The sequence below is a fragment of the Triticum aestivum genome, chromosome 2D, assembly GCF_018294505.1.
Source record: "Triticum aestivum cultivar Chinese Spring chromosome 2D, IWGSC CS RefSeq v2.1, whole genome shotgun sequence".
NCBI lineage: Eukaryota > Viridiplantae > Streptophyta > Magnoliopsida > Poales > Poaceae > Triticum > Triticum aestivum.
In genome coordinates this window covers 463,858,076-463,863,709 of record NC_057799.1, presented here as the reverse complement: position 1 = coordinate 463,863,709, position 5,634 = coordinate 463,858,076, and positions in this window count along the sequence as shown.

Genomic DNA, 5,634 nt, shown 5'->3' with positions numbered 1-5,634 from the left:
ATTACGCGTACGCTTACGCGAGACTGGTTTCACCGTTCGGAGCACTCGTTGCTTAAAGGTGACTGGCGGGTGTCTGTCTCTCTCACTTTAGTTGAACCGAGTGTGGCTACGCCCGGTCCTTGCGAAGGTTAAAACAGCACCAACTTGACAAACTATCGTTGTGGTTTTGATGCGTAGGTAAGAACGGTTCTTGCTAAGCCCGTAGCAGCCACGTAAAACTTGCAACAACAAAGTAGAGGACGTCTAACTTGTTTTTGCAGGGCATGTTGTGATGTGATATGGTCAAGACATGATGTGATATAATGTGTTGTATGAGATGATCATGTTTTGTAACCGAGTTATCGGCAACTGGCAGGAGCCATATGGTTGTCGCTTTATTGTATGAGATGCAATCGCCATGTAATAGTTTTACTTTATCACTAAGCGGTAGCGATAGTCGTAAAAGCAATAAGTTGGCGAGACGACAACGATGCTACGATGGAGATCAAGGTGTCGCGCCGGTGACGATGGTGATCATGACGGTGCTTCGGAGATGGAGATCACAAGCACGGTGCTTCGGAGATGGAGATCACAAGCACAAGATGATGATGGCCATATCATATCACTTATATTGATTGCATGTGATGTTAATCCTTTATGCATCTTATCTTGCTTTGATTGACGGTAGCATTATAAGATGATCTCTCACTAAAATTTCAAGATAAAAGTGTTCTCCCTGAGTATGCACCGTTGCAAAAGTTCTTCGTGCTGAGACACCACGTGTTAATCGGGTGTGATAGGCTCTACGTTCAAATACAACGGGTGCAAAACAGTTGCACACGCGGAATACTCAGGTTAAACTTGACGAGCCTAGCATATACAGATATGGCCTCGGAACACAGAGACCGAAAGGTCGAGCGTGAATCATATAGTAGATATGATCAACATAGTGATGTTCACCATTGAAACTACTCCATCTCACGTGTTAATCGGACATGGTTTAGTTGCTTTGGATCACGTAATCACTTAGATGATTAGAGAGATGTCTATCTAAGTGGGAGTTCTTAAGTAATATGATTAATTGAACTTAAATTTATCATGAACTTAGTCCTGATAGTATTTTGCAAATTATGTTGTAGATCAATAGCTCGCGTTGTTGCTTCCCTGTGTTTATTTTTTGTTCCTAGAGAAAAATTATGTTGAAAGATGTTAGTAGCAAAGATGCGGATTGGATCCGTGATCTGAGGATTATCCTCATTGCTGCACAGAAAAATTATGTCCTTGATGCACCGCTAGGTGACAGACCTATTGCAGGAGCAGATGCAGACGTTATGAACGTTTGGCTAGCTCAATATGATGACTACTTGATAGTTTAGTGCACCATGCTTAACGGCTTAGAATCGGGACTTCAAAGACGTTTTGAACGTCATGGACCATATGAGATGTTCCAGGAGTTGAAGTTAATATTTCAAGCAAATACCCGAGTTGAGAGATATGAAATCTCCAACAAGTTCTATAGCAAAAAGATGGAGGAGAATCGCTCAACTAGTGAGCATGTGCTCAGATTGTCTGGGTACTACAATCGCTTGAATCAAGTGGGAGTTTATCTTCCAGATAAAATAGTGATTGACAGAATTCTCTAGTCACCATCACCAAGTTAGTAGAACTTCGTGATGAACTATAGTATGCAAGGGATGACGAAAGTAATTCCCGAGCTCTTCGTGATGCTGAAATCGACGAAGGTAGAAATCAAGAAAAACATCAAGTGTTGATGGTTGACGAGACCACTAGTTTCAAGAAAAGGGCAAAGGGAAAAAGGGGAACTTCAAAAAGAACGGCAAGCAAGTTGCTGCTCAAGTGAAGAAGCCTAAGTCTGGTCCTAAGCCTGAGACTAAGTGCTTCTACTGCAAAGGGACTGGTCACTGGAAGCGGAACTACCCCAACTATTTGGTGGATAAGAAGGATGGCAAAGTGAACAAAGGTATATTTGATATACAGATTATTGATGTGTACTTTACTAGTGTTTATAGCAACCCCTCGGTAATTGATACTGGTTCAGTTGCTAAGAGTAGTAACTCGAAACGGGAGTTGCAGAATAAACAGAGACTAGTAAAAGTGAACAAAGGTATATTTGATATACAGATTATTGATGTGTACTTTACTAGTGTTTATAGCAACCCCTCGGTAATTGATACTGGTTCAGTTGCTAAAGAGTAGTAACTCGAAAACGGGAGTTGCAGAATAAACAGAGACTAGTAAAAGGCGAGGTGACGATGTGTGTTGGAAGTAGTTCCAAGATTGATATGATCATCATCGCACACTCCCTGTACTTTCGGGATTAGTGTTGAAACTAAATAAGTGTTATTTGGTGTTTGCGTTGAGCATGAATATGATCTGATCATGTTTATTGCAATACGGTTATTCATTTAAGTTAGAGAACAATTGTTGTTCTGTTTACATGAATAAAACCTTTATGGTCATACACACCAACGAAAATGGTTTGTTGGATCTCGATCGTAGTGATACACATATTCATAATATTGAAGCCAAAAGATGCAAAGTTAATAATGATAGTGCAACTTATTTGTGGTACTGCCGTTTAGGTCATATTGGTGTAAAGCGCATGAAGAAACTCCATACTGATGGGATTTTGGAATCACTTGATTATGAATCACTTGATGCTTGCGAACCGTGCCTCATGGGCAAGATGACTAAAACGCCGTTCTCCGGAACTATGGAGAGAGCAACAGATTTGTTGGAAATCATACATACAGATGTATGTGGTCCGATGAATATTGAGGCTCGTAGCAGGTATCATTATTTTCTGACCTTCACAGATGATTTGAGCAGATATGGGTATATCTACTTGATGAAACACAAAGTCTGAAACATTTGAAAAGTTCAAAGAATTTCAGAGTGAAGTGGAGAATCATCGTAACAAGAAAATAAAAGTTTCTACGATATGATCGCAGAGGTAAAATATTTGAGTTACGAGTTTGGCCTTCAGTTAAAACAATGTGAAATAGTTTCACTACTCACGCCACCTGGAACACCACAGTGTAATGGTGTGTCCGAACGTCATAACCGTACTTTATTGGATATAGTGCAATCTATGATGTCTCTTACCAATTTACCACTATCGTTTTGGGTTATGCATTAGAGACAGCTACATTCACGTTAAATAGGGCACCATCAAAATCCGTTGAGACGACGCCTTATGAACTGTGGTTTGGCAAGAAACCAAAGTTGTCGTTTCTTAAAATTTTGGGGTTGCGATGCTTATGTGAAAAAATTTCATCCTGATAAGCTCAAACCCAAATCGGAGAAATGTGTCTTCATAGGATACCCAAAGGAGACAGTTGGGTACACCTTCTATCACAGATCCGAAGGCAAGACATTCGTTGCTAAGTATGGATCCTTTCTAGAGAAGGAGTTTCTCTCGAAAGATGTGAGTGGGAGGAAAGTAGAACTTGATGAGGTAACTGTACCTGCTCCCTTATTGGATCACAGAAATCTGTTCCTGTGACTTCTACACCAATTAGTGAGGAAGTTAATGATGATGATCATGTAACTTCAGATCAAGTTACTACCAAACCTCGTAGGTAAACCAGAGTAAGATCCGCACCAGAGTGGTACGGTAATCCTGTTCTGGAGGTTATGTTACTAGACCATGACGAACCTACGAACTATGAAGAAGCGATGGTGAGCCCAGATTCCGCAAAATGGCTTGAGGCCATGAAATCTGAGATGAGATCCATGTATGAGAACAAAGTGTGGACTTTGGTTGACTTGCCCGATGATCGGCAAGCAATTGAGAATAAATGGATTGTCAAGAGGAAGACGGACGCTGATAGTAGTATCACTATCTACAAAGCTAGAATTGTCGCAAAAAGGTTTTCGACAAGTTCAAGATGTTGACTACGATGAGAGTTTCTCACTCGTATCTATGCTTAAGTCTGTCCGAATCATGTTAGCAATTGCCGCATTTTATGAAATCTGGCAAAGGGATAAACAAAACTGCATTCCTTGATGGATTTATTAAAGAAGAGTTGTATATGATACAACCAGAAGGTTTTGTCAATCCTAAAGGTGCTAACAAAATATGCAAGCTCCAGCGATCCATCAATGGACTGGTGCAAGCATCTCGGAGTTGGAATATACGCTTTGATAAGTTGATCAAAGCATATAGTTGTATACAGACTTGCGGTGAAGCCTGTATTTACAAGAAAGTGAGTGGGAGCACTACAGCATTTCTGATAAGTATATGTGAATGACATATTGTTGATCGGAAATAATGTAGAATTATTCTGCAAAGCATAAAGGAGTGTTTGAAAGGAGTTTTTCAAAGATAGACCTCGGTGAAGCTGCTTACATATTGAGCATCAAGATCTATAGAGATAGATGAAGACGCTTGATAAGTTTTTCAATGAGTACATACCTTAACAAGATTTTGAAGTAGTTCAAAATAGAACAGTCAAAGAAAAGAGTTCTTGCCTGTGTTACAAGGTGTGAAATTGAGTAAAGACTCAAAGCCCGACCACGGCAAAAGATAGAAAGAGAATGAAAGTCATTCCCTATGCCTTGGCCATAGGTTCTATAAAGTATGCCATGCTGTGTACCAGATCTATTGTATACCCTACACTGATTTTGGCAAGGGAGTACAATAGTGATCTAGGAGTAGATCACTGGACAGCGGTCAAAATTATCCTTACTGGAATAAGGATATGTTTCTCGATTATGGAAGTGACAAAAGGCTCGTCGTAAAAGGTTACGTCGATGCAAGTTTTGACACTAATCTAGATGACTCTAAGTCTCGGTCTAGATACATATTGAAAGTGGGAGCAATTAGCTAGAGTAGCTCCATGCAGAGCATTGTAGACATAGAAATTTGCAAAATACTTACGGATCTGAATGTGACAGACCCGTTGACTAAAATTATCTCACAAGCAAAACATGATCACACCTTAGTACTCTTTGGGTGTTAATCACATAGCGATGTGAACTAGATTACTGACTCTAGTAAACCCTTTGGGTGATGGTCACATGACGATGTGAACCATGGGTGTTAATCACATGGTGATGTGAACTATTCATGTTAAATCACATGGCGATGTGAACTAGATTATTGACTCTAGTGCAAGTGGGAGACTGAAGGAAATATGCCCTAGAGGCAATAATAAAGTTATTATTTATTTCCTTATATCATGATAAATGTTTATTATTCATGCTAGAATTGTATTAACCGGAAACATAATACATGTGTGAATACATAGACAAACAGAGTGTCACTAGTATGCCTCTACTTGACTAGCTCGTTAATCAAAGATGGTTATGTTTCCTAGCCATAGACATAAGTTGTCATTTGATTAACGAGATCACCTCATTAGGAGAATGACGTGATTGACTTGACCCATTCCGTTAGCTTAGCACCCGATCGTTTAGTATGTTGCTATTGCTTTCTTCATGACTTATACATGTTCCTCTGACTATGAGATTATGCAACTCCCGTTTACCGGAGGAACACTTTGTGTGCTACCAAACGTCACAACGTAAATGGGTGATTATAAAGGTGCTCTACAGGTGTCTCCAAAGGTACTTGTTGGGTTGGCGTATTTCGAGATTAGGATTTGTCACTCCGATTGTCGGAGAGGTATC